The sequence below is a fragment of the Halichoerus grypus genome, chromosome 8 (assembly GCF_964656455.1).
Source record: "Halichoerus grypus chromosome 8, mHalGry1.hap1.1, whole genome shotgun sequence".
NCBI classification, from domain to species: Eukaryota; Metazoa; Chordata; class Mammalia; order Carnivora; family Phocidae; genus Halichoerus; species Halichoerus grypus.
In genome coordinates, this window is record NC_135719.1 from 92,198,665 (window position 1) to 92,213,625 (window position 14,961).

Here is a 14,961-nt window from a genome sequence, read left to right on the forward strand (position 1 = left end):
TAAAAATTATTCTCCTGCCTTCAAGGATTCCACAATGAGCATAGAGAAAATGAGACATAGTGAAGAGAATCTAACTTACACAAAGATACAATGTCTCATTTAAGAGCAAAATCAATTTTGTTTTATCAAACATTATACTATTAGCTAAGCGTGAGTATAAGACAAAAGCAATTATAATCACTTATGCTTACTTAGTATTTCACATTTGCATAGATAACACTTTTACAGTTACTTATACATGACCTTACTCATTCTCCACAATTATGTTTTTGAAACAAGTATATTATCTCCCTTTTATAAAGAAACTAAGCCTGAGAGAAGTTAGGTAACTTGCCCAGGTCATCCTAAACTACTAAATGGCTCCAAATCAGCTCTTCTATGTCCTCAATCAACAATATTAGAATAGCCACACTTCAGGCAGCAGGCCATAGCATAGAATAACCTCCTGACCATTTTAAATCAAACTCTTTCTGAAAGAATAGTATTTTTAAAGAATTATTTGAAAGCTACACAGAGGCTGAGGTGGATTGTTTGAAGATTCAGAACAAGTAAAGAGTGAAAGATACCAAGAATTCAGAGGATTTAGTCCACTTGTATGCATACTGCCCTAAAGTATCTCTCCTTATCTTGGCTAATCATATCCTCCTTCACTTTATCACAATACTTAAAGTTTTACTCGTTAAATTCATTTGTGAAAGCAATCCATTCCAACACATCGTGTAAGGATTTAAACACCATTCATGTGTTAGTGTAAATTGGTATAAGCTGCTTTCCTCATAACAGAGCAAAGAAAGAAAAGAATTCTGATATGGCTGTAAAGATGTGAAGGAAAGAAATATTTATTGAACATCCACTGTTTTCTAAGGAATGAGCGAAACACTTTTCTTTGTTTTCTTAGTTCTCCCAGAAACTTCAAAGGATAGGTCCCTATTAACTTCATTCTACCTCTTCATTTAAAACTAAACTGAAAAGATTCAAGGAAACCAGGACAAAACCAAGTTTGTATAAGTGTAAGGTAAAAATTCTATGTCTTACTCTATGCCACTTCCCAAGACAGGTAAATGGCTGTGATATTAAAGTTTAGGGCTAAAGAGGACAGTGAGTGCTAAAGGGAAAGTATAAGAAAAATTATTGGGAGAATATTAGCAACAGTGACCAATTAAAACTTCGATGGGATCAGAAAAGGGGGTGAGCACTCTTTTTTTTTTCCTCTACATTTTTCCATCTCCATTATGAACTTCTCTTCCTCTGTACCCTCCCCTTTAAATGTTGGGGTCTATCAGGAATATCTCCTCTTCCACCTTCATTAAATACTGCAAAATGAACTCTATCTATATACAAATACCTCTCAAATCCATAGGTGCTGTTTCATGGCCTCTCCTGAGGACTACCTATCCAATTACAAACTTCACAGGTATCTCACATTCATCTTGACCCCCAAGTAAATCCACCTCCCTTCATCTTCTCTAGCTTCTGTATTCCCTTCCTCGGTTGGTAGTATCACTTATCTCTTAAGCCTGACAATTTCAGACTCATTCCCCCTCTTTTTAACTCTCTCCTCCCATCCCACCCCTTACCCCTCAACAAATCGTTCATTTTCTTGCCAAGTTTACCTTCCTAAATACTTCTGCAGTACCATTCTTTCTCTCTATTCCCCATCCCCCTGCCATTTAGTTTTGTATTTATGGTCTCTTGCCTGAATTTTATTAGTAGTCTTCTATCTCCTATTAAAAAGTTTATCCAACTATAAACTAGAAAGAAAAATTAAGAAAACAATCCCATTTACATTGCACCAAGAATAAGATACCTAAGAATAAATGTAACCAAAGAGATGAAAGTACTCTGAAAACTATGAAACACTGAGGAAAGAAATTAAAGATGACCCAAAGAAATGGAAAGACATTCCATGCTCATAGATTAGAAGAACAAATATTGTTAAAATGTCTATACTACTTAAAGCAATCTATAGATTTAATGCATTTCCTATCAGAATACCAACAGCATTTTTCACAGAATGAGAACAAACAATCCTAAAATTTGTATGGAACCACAAAAATCAAACCAAACCAAAACAAAAAACCCTGAATGGCCAAAACAATCTTGAAAAAGAAAAATAAAACTGAAGGTATTGCAATTCCAGACTTCGACTTATATTACAAAGCTGTAATGATTAAAACAGTATGATACTAGCACAGAAATAGACACACTGATCACGGGAACAGAATACAAAGCCCAGGGGCGCCTGGGTGGCTCAGCCGTTTAGAGTCTGCCTTTGGCTCAGGTCATGATCCCAGGGTCCTGGGATCGAGCCCCACATCGGGTTCCTTGTTCGGCAGGGAAGCCTGCTTCTCCCTTTCCCACTCCCCCTGCTTGTGTTCCCTCTCTCGCTGTCTCTCTCTCTTTGTCAAAAAATAAATAAAAATCTTAAAAAAAAAAAAAAAAAAGAATAAAAAGACCCAAAATAAACCCACAATTATATGGTCAATTAATCTTCAACAAAAAGAATATGCAATAGGAGAAAGTATACATGCAAAAGAATGAAACTGGACCATCCTCTTACACCATACACAAAAATAAACTCAAAATGGATTACGGATCTAAATGTGAGACCATTTTTATGGAAAAATCCTTGAAGAGAGCATAGGCAGTAATTTCTCTGACACTGGTCATAGCAACATCTTTGTAGATGGGTCTCCTGAGGCAAAGGAAACAAAAGCAAATATAAACTATTGGGACTACATCAAAATAAAAGCTTCTGCACAGCAAAGGAAACAACCAACAAAACCAAAAGACAACCTACTGAATGGGAGAAGATACTTGCAAATGACATTTTCAGTAAATGGTTAGTGTACAAAATATATAAAGAACTTATACAACTCAACACCAAAAAGATACAAATAACCCAACTGAAAAATGGACAGAAGACACCAACAGATATTCCTCAAAAGACATACAGATGGCCCTCAGACACATGAAAAGATGCCCAACATCACTCATCATCAGGAAAATGCAAATCAAAACCATCATGGGTATCACCTCACACCTACCTGAATGACTAAAATCAAAAACTTAAACAAGTGTTGGCAAGGATGTGGAGAAAAAGGAACCCTTGTGCACTGTTGGTGGGAATGCAAACTGATGCAGCAACTGGGGAAGACCATATGGAGGTTCCTTAAAAAATTTAAAAAATGGAACTACCCTATAATCTGGGAATCACACTCCTGGGTATTTACTCAAAAAATGCAAAAACACTAATTCAAAGGGATACATGCACCTCTATGTTTATGGCAGCATTATTTACAATAGTTAAACGATGGAAGAAGCCCAAGTGTCCATCAACAGATGAATGGATAAAGAAGATGTAGTGTGTATGTGTGTGTGTATGTATACTGGAGCCATAAAAAAGAATGAAATCTTGCCATTTCCAACAACATGGATGGATCTACAGAGTATAATGCTAAGTCAAATAAGCCAGTCAGGAAAAGACAAACACAATGTGGTTTCACTCGTATGTGGAATTTAAGAAACGAAGGAAAAAAAAGAGAAACAAACTGAAAAACATCTGAATTGTCAAAATAAAAAGTCAGCAACGTCAAAGATAGGTTAGTTGATCATCTAATCTAAGGAATAAAATGAAAAAATAATGAAAAAAAAATGAACAGAGCCTAAAAGACTTGTGGCTCACAAACAAACATACCAATACATGTACGACAGGAGACCCAGAGAAGAGGGGAAAAAAAGAATTATTTCAAGAAATAACGGCTGAAAACTTCCTGAATTTGATTAAAAACATTTATGTGCACATTCAAGAAACTCAACAAATTCCAAGTGGAATAAACCCAAAGAGACCCATACCTAGATACCTCATAACAAAACTCTCAAAGTCTTGGAAAGCACCAAGAAAGAAGCAATGTTTCACTTAACAAGGAGCCTCAATAAGAAAAAGATCTGATTTCTCATTAGAAAACGTGGTGGACGGTAACGGGGCTGAGAGGCTATTCACAGAGCAAGTGAAGATGAATGCCAGAGGACTTGGATCTCAGTTAAAGGACGGTATTCCAGTTACTGAACTTTCAGCAAGTGGACATTTTGAAGGTCATGATCTTCTTCGAAAAGGCCTTCCTTGTGTGAAAAATGAACTTTTGCCCAGTCATCCTCTTGAATTATCAGAAAAAAATTTCCAGCTCAACCAAGATAAAATGAATTTTTCCACACTAAGAAACATCCAGGGTCTGTTTGCTCCACTAAAATTACAAATGGAGTTCAAGGCAGTGCAGCAGGTGCAGCGTCTTCCATTTCTTCCAAGTTCAAACCTTTCACTGGGTATCTTGAGGAGTAATGATGAGACTATTGGATTTGAAGATATTCTTAATGACCCGTCACAAAGTGAACTAATGGGAGAACCACACTTGATGGTGGAATATAAACTTGGTTTACTGTAAACTGTTGTGCTGTTCATGAAAATAGAGGGGCTGCATGTTGTTTACAGTCATCTTTTTACTATAATTTGATGTACACAACATTAAAAGTACTGACACATGAAAAAAAAAAAAAGAAAACGTGGTGGTCAGAAGGCACTGAGATGACCCTGTCAAAGAGCACAAAGAAAAAGGCTAGCAATAAAAATATCTATATCTAGCAAAACTTAATTAAGGAGAAATAAAGACATACCCAGATACACAAAAACTGAGAATTCATTGCTAGCAGACCTGTCCTATAAAAAAATACTAAAGGGAGTCCATTAGGCTGAAATGAAAGGATTCTAGACTAACTCAAATCCATGGGGAAAAAAATACCTTGAAATGTAAATGAGAACATAACATTTATGGCATTCAGCTAAAGTAGTGCTAGGAGGAAAATTTACAGCTTTAAATGCCTAAATGAAAGTAAAGATCTCAAAATCAATAATCTAATGTTCCACCTTAAGAAACTAGAAAACAAAGCATACTAACTCTAAAGCATGCAGAAAAAAAAGAAACAATAAAGAGTGAGGATATTTGAAATAGAGAAGAAAAAAACAACACAAAAACATCAATGAAAACACAATTGAGAAACCTTTAGTCATACTGTCCAAGATAAGAAGAGATAAGATTAAAATTACTAATCTGGACTGGAAAAAAGGACATTACTACCAACCTTACAGAAATAAAAAAAAAATATCATAAGGGAATACTACGAACAACCGTATGCTAGCAAATTACATAGCCTATATAAAATGGACAAATTCCTAGAAAGACATAAAATACCAAAACTGACTCAAAAAGAGAAAATATCAGTATATCTGTAAGAAGTAAAAAGACTGATTTGATAATAAGGAAAACTGATCTGAAAGAAAAGCCCAGGACCAAATGGCTTCATAGGTGAATCCTATCAACACTTCCAAAAGAGAGAGAATACTTTACAATGCACTCTATGAGGCCAATATCACCCTCATTCTGAAATCAAAGACATTACAAGAAAACTACAGACAAATATCCCTTACTGATACAGACACAGGAATCCTCAACAAAATACTATAAAACTGAATATGGCAATATATAAAAAGTACTATACACCATGACCAAGTGGGATTTATCCCATAATGCAAGATCAGTTCAACATAGAAAAATCAATCATTGCAATACACCATATTAATATAAAGGTCAAAACCCACATCATTGTCTCAATAGACACAGAAAAAGTAACAAAATACAACATCTTTTCATGATAAAAACACTCAAAAAGTTAGGAATCGAAAATTTCCTCAATCTGATAAAGGGCATCTATGAAAAAATCCAAAGCTAACTTCATACTGACTGGTAAAAGACTGAAAGCTTTACCTCTAAAAACATAAACAAAACAAGGATGTCCCTTTTTGCTACCGTTACTCAACACTGTACTGGAAGGAGTAGCTAAAGAAATTAGGTATAAAAAATAAATAAAAGTCATACAAATTGTAAAAAAGAAGCATTACATCTCTATTCACAAATGACATGATTTTATATATAAAAAATCCTAAGGAATCCACACAAAAATCTGTAAGAGCCAAAAAAACAAGTTCATCTAGGTTTCAGAATACAAAATCAACTGTATCTCTATCCTCTAGCAATGAATAATCCACAAGTGAAAATAAGAAAACAACTCCATTTACAACAGCATGAAAAGAATAAGATATTTGGGAATGAAAGAAATGAAAATTTGTATACTAAAAACTATGAAATATCGCTAAGAGAGACTAAAGACTTAAACTGAAAGATATTCCTTGTCACAGACAAGAAGCAGTAATATTAATGTAAAAATACTATCTCAAATATATCTAACTTTTCCCCTAAGGTGACTTGCCTACTTTGTGAGATGCCTGGGAGTTGCCATCTGCCTGTCACCCTTTAAAACTGAAAGAGCAGATTAGTATGAAGGTAGTGAGACTGAAGAAACACTTGTTTCCCATAAATAGTAAACTGGATTAGCCCCCAAGGGAAAAACAAAAACAAAGAAACCACAATCAGATACCATTTCTCATCCACTAGAATAGCTATACTCAGAAAGATGGATAATAACAAGCATGACAAGCATGTGGGGAAATTTCATTCTATTTTACATTGGTGGTGGAATATAAATGATGCAGCTGCTTTGGAAATGGTTTGGCAGTTTCTCAAAAAGTTAAATATAGAATTACTGTATGACCTGGCAGCTCAACTCCTGGAACAGTATATACCCAAAAACTGAAAACACAACCACACAAATGTTTGTACATCATTATTCCTAATAATCAAAAAGTGGAAACAACCCAATGTCCCCAACTGATGAATGGAAAAACAAAATGTGGTATATCCATACAACTGAATATTATTCAGCCATAAAAAGGAATGAAGTACTATTAAATGCTAAAACCTTGAAAACATTATGTTAAGTAAAAAAAACAAACACAAAAGACCACATATTTTATGATTCCATTTATATGAAACATCTAGAATAGTCAAATTCATAGAGATGGAAAGTGGATTAATGGTTGCCAGGGGCAGAGAGTAAGGGGAAATGGGGAGAGAATGCTAAAGGATGAATATTTCTGTTTATTTTGCCAATCTATTCCTTTTAGATAGTCTAATATTCAACCCCCTGACATCCAATTTGTGAGATCTGCCTAACCTTAACTGGCTAACTGAATCTGAGAGCTAGAACTTCTAGGCTAGTCTGGGAAAGAATTAATCTGAAAAAGAGAAGAGAAATCAGACTGGGGAAAAAACTTTTTTTCTAAGTCTAGAAACTACAAACTATTGTATCACCAACTACTGATGTTTACTGTGAACGAATGCATTACTTTCACTTTTACAGGGTCAAACTCCAGCTATTAGTATACCACTATTATTATAAAATAATGTCTTTTTTTTGAGTGGTCAGACAATAGAAGAATCAAAATACATTGCTACTACTATTCTGGATCCAGTTCTACACCTCTAAAATAGAAAATAATTTCTCAATTCATCCCCCTACACTCAAAGGCATTCTTCTGGATACTGAAAATAAACATATGCACATTTGGAAAATGTATTACAATGAATAAAAAAAGTAAATACTATTACAAATTCCTACAATCTTTCTCTTTTATACTATTTCATATTTAACATTTTATTGTACCATCAACTCCTTTACTCCTTTGTAGTTGCCTAAAATCTAGCAAAGCACTACATATTTATTCAAATGATTGCTCAGACCCAACATTTTCAAGAGTTTTAAAGAAATAAAGTCATCAAACAGATGTGTATTTTCCTTAAAGACATTTTACAATAAATGGCATGTTTATAAGCAGCAGTTTATTGTAACAACCAACTTGCCTCTAGAAGGCTCTAAAGACAACTGATAGAAAAAGAAAGGTGATTGGGAATCTTGAACCTACTGATTTAAAAGGATTCAGACAATGATGACAAATTTTTGGTAACACAAATGTACCTTTTACTAGCTATTTTACTTCAGTTTTGGGTGGGAAGGGAAAGAGTAATTTTGCTAGGTGACACAATTTAAGGATTTCCTTGTGTTTATTTGACATAAAATACCAACAATGAATTTTATTTCCTTTCATTCAATTCTTGTTTTCCCAAAATGTAACTTTTAAATAATTTTCTAATTTATCCCTTTTTAGTAGGTTAGAGACTGAGAATAAAGTACAGAATCTATGGGCACCTGGGTGGCTCAGTCGTTAAGCTTCTGCCTTTGGCTCAGGTCATGATCCCAGGGTCCTGGGATCAAGTCCCGTATTGGGCTCCTTGCTCAGCTGGGAGCCTGCTTCTCCCTCTGCCTGCCCTCCCGCTGCTTATGCACGAGCTCTCTCTCTCTGGCCAATAAATAAATAAAATCTTTTTAAACAACAAGATGCTTGACTTGAAAAGAAAACTATCTAGGATTAATTTCTTTTAGAGTAATTTATCCCTACTTAAAGACAGATTGCCCTACATATAACAGCTTCATACAAAAAAGTTATAAAATTCTCCTTGATATGATAAATGATAAATAAAAAACATTAAAATTCTCCAATTGAACAAGGTATGCAAGGATTTTTATGTTGTTCTTTTTTTTGTTAAATGCTGAGAACAAAATAACTTACTGGAATATAAAGAGCTGAATGAGCATGCCACTAATAGAGAAAGGAGGTATTTTCACAGAACCAGTCTATTTCCCCATTCCATCTCCATTTGATGTCAATCAAAACATACCATCGGCCATTTAGCTAAAAAAAAAAAAAAATACAGGGGCGCCTGGGTGGCTCAGTTGGTTAAGCGACTGCCTTCAGCTCATGATCCTGGAGTCCCAGGATCGAGTCCTGCATCAGGTTCCCTGCTCGGCAGGGAGTCTGCTTTTCCCTCTGACTCTCCTCCCTCTCATGCTCTCTCTCATTCTCTCTCTCTCTCTAATAAATAAATAAAAATCTTTAAAAAAAAAATACAGTATGCTTGTGCACATACACAGTTACTTTATATACAATTAAGTAATGGGGAAGGGGAAAATGAAAGAATCGAGAAAACAATACTGTAGTAGTCAAGATGTGGTGGAATCAAATTGCAGTTTTCTCATTGAGACTGTCTTGGTCTGGAGGAAGAGAGTTCTAGAGTAGAGTAGCAAGTCCTCTTTTTAGTAGACTCCTCCTGTCTGCTGCTGGAACACATCAACTGTATCTTCATCCTCCATTTCCAACTGTGCAGATGTGTCTGTTTCATTGATTGGCTGCCCATCAAATCAGAATCTGATCTGCCTCACTGACAAACGCTGCCTTTCACAATAGGCTTTCCATTAGTTTACTAAGTGGTGTATACCTCTTCATCTTAAACTGTACCACAGAACCATCCTGCCCCGTCACCTTCAAATTAATAATGACCATTATTCTCAGCCTTGTCTCCTTCCTGGGGCTTTTCATCAGCAATGGAGAGCATCGGAGTCTCCTCAGCTGCCACTTCACAAAGGAGGTACCAGGTCCTCACTGAACGAGCACACAAGCAGCACCAGGAGCAGCAGCAGCAGGAGGCCACAGCAGTGGAGGAGGGAGAGGGCAGACCGAGAGGGTCTACTTTTAATATGTCTTGACAACATATGTCACAATCTTTTCCAAGTTTCATATTTAATAGCCCATAAGTTAGGGAATTAATTCTCTTAAACTTGTTGCATATGTTTCATAGTTTGGTGTTTTTTAACTCTGCTAATGATGGGTTTTACTATTATAGCTATAAAATGTTTCATATAAGCAAATTTATCAAGCATTTCTGTGATGATTTCTCACTCTGGTGTAAGTTTTGAGAATGGTCTTCCCTATCCCGATATATAAAATATATTTCCTTATTTCTTTCCCATTTTATCCTGAAGATTTAGAACTATTTTGAATTTATTTTGTTATAAAATATCTATATATCACTTTTTATGCAGATGAACATTCTTTCTCCTTCATCTTTATCTAAACCACCATTTAATGAAGTGGTCACATGAGCTCCTCCTGTAGCAAACAGAAGTCCTCCTTTTAAAAATTAACATCCTTTTTTAATGTTAACTGTCCTTGACTATAAAAAAGACATGCAAGTCCTTCTTAAATAAAAAGAGCCTAAATAAACAAATGGAGGCTCCTTGGAATAGGAAGAACAGATACCCTACCAGTATCAACCTCCTCTAAATTAAACCTACAGATCCGAGTCCATCCAATAAAAGATCCTAACAAATATTATTTAGGGATTTAACAAGCTGATTCCCAAATTCATATGGAAGAGCAAAAGGCCAAGACATTAAGAAATCTGTATTAGTCTCCTGTGGCTGCTATGACAAATTAGGGCCACAAACTTGATGTTTTGTGCTACATTTACTCACCTTCTCTAGCTACAGATCAGTGTATTCTGTTAAATGGGGGTGGGGAAACACACCTTAAAGCTAACATATTGTTGGGCTATCAGCCATAAGTTTTCTAAAAATTAGATGTATATGAGTCATGAAGATTTCTCTCAATAATGAGGGGAGATTATCTGATAATTTCTCCATAATGCCATAAACCTTTTTCAGTTAATGTTCTGTTTTTTTGGTTTTTCTTTTTTACATAGTACAGACTTTAGGTTCTGAACCCATTTTTCTGCACAGGTACTAAAGACAACCCAAGGTCTCTTTCTGATCAGGACACTGACTTTAAATGTTTTTTTCTGCCATGGTCAATCAAAAGGAAATTGCCACAAAAAAAGCAACTTTGTTCTCCTCATACCTAACATATTCATTCTTTTTTTTTTTAGCTTAATCAGGTATTTTATTTTATTTTATTTTAAATTTTTTTTTTTTTTTAAAGATTTTATTTATTTGCGAGAGAGAGAATGAGAGACAGAGAGAATGAGAGGGAGGAGGGTCAGAGGGAGAAGCAGACTCCGTGCCGAGCAGGGAGCCCGATGTGGGACTCGATCCCGGGACTCCAGGATCATGACCTGAGCCAAAGGCAGTCGCTTAACCAACTGAGCCACCCAGGTGCCCTTATTTTATTTTATTTTAAACATATTCATTCTTGAACTACATAATATTTACTGAGCACCTATTATATGCCAGGCACTAGTTGAGTCTAGGAACATAAAGAAGAAAAGACACACCTCTGCCCTCAGGAAGATAGTTATGATACAGTCATTCAAATAAATACATTGTAACAAAATAACCAAATTACTAAAAGTAAATAGCACGGTGTAGGAAAAGCTCCTATGCCCCTCTGATAGGGAAAGCTGCACCAAAGCTATATACAGATTTTGCCCTGAGCCTTGAAGGAAGAGCAGAAGCTTCGGGTCTAAGAGTGACATGAAGACAGCATGGTACAGTGAATACCATTAGCAAAGGTACAGGCATCACAGAAAGTGACTTCTGATTCAATATTGCTAAAATGTAAAGTACCAGAAAGGGATAACAAGAAGTTAAAGAAGACAATGTGGCAGAAAAAGATACATTTATGTGGGATACCCTTACATCCATTTATCTTTGTCTGCCACATTGTCAAAGATGAAAGTTTCATGTTTTAGTTAACTTGAAGGATGATGATGCCATTGACAGAAATCCAAAAAAAGAAAAAAAGGAAAAAATCATATAGATTGTATAGATATTTGAAATTAGAAACAGATTTAACAAACATACTTATCCCTATTTCCTATTTTCCTCAAGGTCTATTTCTATCACATGGATCCTTCTAGAAGAAAAGATGTTAGCTAATATATGAACACACACACACGTATACACATAAGCCATGATTGAATTTAGAAACAAGAAAAAAATGTTTTTTTAGAAAAAGTATGCTTTTTTTAAGACACTGAAAACTTAACCCAACATAGCTCTTTTCACTTTAACTGTCAGGAAATCTAAGAACCAAATTCAATGCCTTAGAGCTTTAATCAGCTCATCCCTAGAACCTGATAATGTTTCCTTTCTTTAAGTATGGGTATTCAGTTGTCTGTTTTACCACTAATTGTTCTATTGCACATACTGCACATTTTATGCAGTCCTATAAGCTTTATATAAAGTCATTTAGATGCAATAAAATCCTTAATAAAAATGAAATGTTAATGCAGAGGTGGCTTACAGTATTTGAAACAGCTTCTTTTAGTAATTATTTAATTAATCAGTAACACGTAAATAATCTGTTCAGTATATCACTTCTTCATAAATACACAAAGGCAAAGTATTTCAATTAGGTCAAATTAATTTTTCAAATCAGTAAGACTCAAATTAAAGAATATAAAAAAGGGGCGCCTGGGTGGCTCAGTTGGTTAAGCGACTGCCTTCGGCTCAGGTCATGATCCTGGAGTCCCTGGATCGAGTCCCGCATCAGGCTCCCTGCTCAGCAGGGAGTCTGCTTCTCCCTCTGACCCTCTCCCCTCTCATGTGCTCTCTCTCATTCTCTCTCTCTCAAATAAATAAAATCTTTAAAAAAAAATAAAAATAAATAAAGAATATAAAAAAGCCTAATATCATGTATATAGAATTACTAATTTTGCATATCAAATCTTTAAAAATATATTCAAGGTATAAAATCAATTTATTTTTATAAGCAGTTTACAATTCACAATGACTCCTACACATTTTCAGATTTTCATTCATATTAGTCCAAACGTAATCTATACCATTTTTAAGTTTATTTAATGAAGATATAATATTTGTTTCTATCCTTATACATTACCATTTATACCTATTGAATATTCCTTATTTTTCTGACTTAGGATATTTTAATCTAATTTTCCTTGTGAAACATTAACACACTCAGATTAGAGAAAAACAATCACGTATTTTTCAGTGATCAAATGATAACCAATTTCTTCTCTAAATATAAAAAAGTAAAATATGGGGAGCAAGTTGCTTTGTATGAAGCCAATTTTCAGTCTCATTTGTTTCAGAGAACCTCCTACTATCAGTAGCTGGGGTACGATGTCTTGAAAACTTATGTTTTATGAACAGACATTTCTGCAAAGAAGACATCCAAATGGCCAAACACATGAAAAAGTACTCAACATCACACGGCATCAGGGAAATACTAATCAAAACCACAATGAGATACCACCTCACACCAGTCAGAATGGCTAAAATTAACAAGTCAGGAAATGACAGATGTTGGCAAGGATGCGGAGAAAGGGGAACCCTCTTACACTGTTGGTGGGAATGCAAGCTGGTGCAGCCACTCTGGAAAACAGTATGGAGATTCCTCAAAAAGTTGAAAATAGAGCTACCCTATGACCCAGCAATTGCACTACTGGGTATTTACCCCAAAGATACAAATGTAGTGATCTGAAGGGGCACCTGCACCCCAATGTTTATAGCAGCAATGTCCACAATAGCCAAACTGTGGAAAGAGCCCAGATGTCCATCGAGAGATGAATGGATAAAGAAGATGTGGTACATACACACACACACACACACACACACACACACACACACACACACACACACAGGAATATTATGCAGCCATCAAAAAATGAAATCTTGCCATTGCAACGACGTGGCTGGAACTAGAGGGTATTATGCTAAGCGAAATAAATCAATCAGGGAAAGACAATTATCATATGATCTCACTGATATGTGGAATTTGAGAAACAAGGCATCATAGAGGAAGAGAGGAAAAAATGAAACAAGACGAAACCAGAGAAGGAGACAAGCCATAAGAGACTCTTAATCTCAGGAAACAAACTGAGGGTTGCTGGAGTGGAGGGGGCTGGGAGGGATGGGGTGGAGGGGTGGCTGGGTGGTGGACACTGGGGAGGGTATATACTGTGGGGAGCGCTGTGTATTGTGTAAGACCAATGAATCACAGACCTGTACCCCCGAAACAAATAATACATTATATGTTAATAAAAAAAAGTTTATCGAAATTTTAAAAATGAGACAAAAAAAGAAAACTTATGTTTTAGGGTCTTTTGTGGTTTTTTTGTTTGTTTCAAGCAGGTACAGACATCAGGTAAGGAAAGTCATTCCTGACAGATGGCACACAAACAGGTGCTTTGGGACTGCTCCAGCTTACTGACTTAAGAGCCTTCAGGCCATGGTGAGAAGGGAATCAGACACAGCCAGCAGAATCCATAAACTGAGAATATCAGCTAATAGTCCAAGGAAACCAGGATAATTAGAATTCACACGACAAAGCACCAAAGAAGAAAGAGATGCACACAGTGAGAACTCAGGATACTGAGGAAGATCCCCTTCCAGTATGATCATAACATACTTACAAGGAAACTTCCCAAGACAGGATAAAGAACTATGTGAAAGAATTTGAGAGAACAGTACTGATCACAGAAGACTGAGAATAGCACCTGTTTCCAAGATTTGAACTACAGAAAAACTCATAATCTGCAGAGCATTCACCGGGTAGAATACTCAGGAAGATGTTGCCTCATAATAAGTAATAATTAGCCCCAGACAGATCCACTCAAGAAACCACAAAAGCGAGACCTGAAATGCTCAAACTGCTTTCAAGTAATTTAACTGCATCCCTGAATAAAGCTCAAGAATTTATAGGAATACAAAAATATCCAGAAGCTAAGATCAAATTCACAGTATCAGATATGCGAAGATTAGTTAGCATAGAAAGAAGCAAGAAAACAACTCAGGATAAAGAAAATAATCAATTGATTAAAACTGACCCAGAACTGACAAAGAAGTTAGAATAAGCACAGAAGTATATTAAGTTACTTTAACTGTATTCCAAGTGTTCAAGATGTTAAAAAGACATAGAGATGATATAATTTTACACCCAAAATGAACTAGATAAAAACTACATCTGAGATGAAAAATAAACTAGATAAAATCAATGCAGATTGCATGTAGCAGAATACTAGTGAACTTGAAGACAGCAATAGAAACTATCCAAGATAAAACCCAGAGAAAAAAGAATCCCCCTAAATGGAAAAGAATGTCAGTTATTTTCAAGCTGAGACTTTCCAATATACTAATAATACTTTCCCAATATACCAATCTAATATGAATACTTACTCATATATTAATAAATGA

General features: G+C 35.4%; 1 protein-coding gene and 2 pseudogenes across 8 annotated transcripts in view; 1 reads left to right on the forward strand and 2 right to left on the reverse strand.

Annotated features, from left to right (window-relative positions):
- The window catches only part of RALGAPA1 (Ral GTPase activating protein catalytic subunit alpha 1), a 247,809-nt gene that overhangs the window by 218,991 nt on the left and 13,857 nt on the right, over positions 1-14,961 (reverse strand). The gene's annotated exons all lie outside the window — the stretch shown is intronic.
- Positions 3,977-4,559, forward strand: LOC118542079 (proteasome maturation protein pseudogene; annotated as a pseudogene).
- LOC144382815 (small ubiquitin-related modifier 2 pseudogene) lies at positions 9,060-9,401 on the reverse strand (annotated as a pseudogene).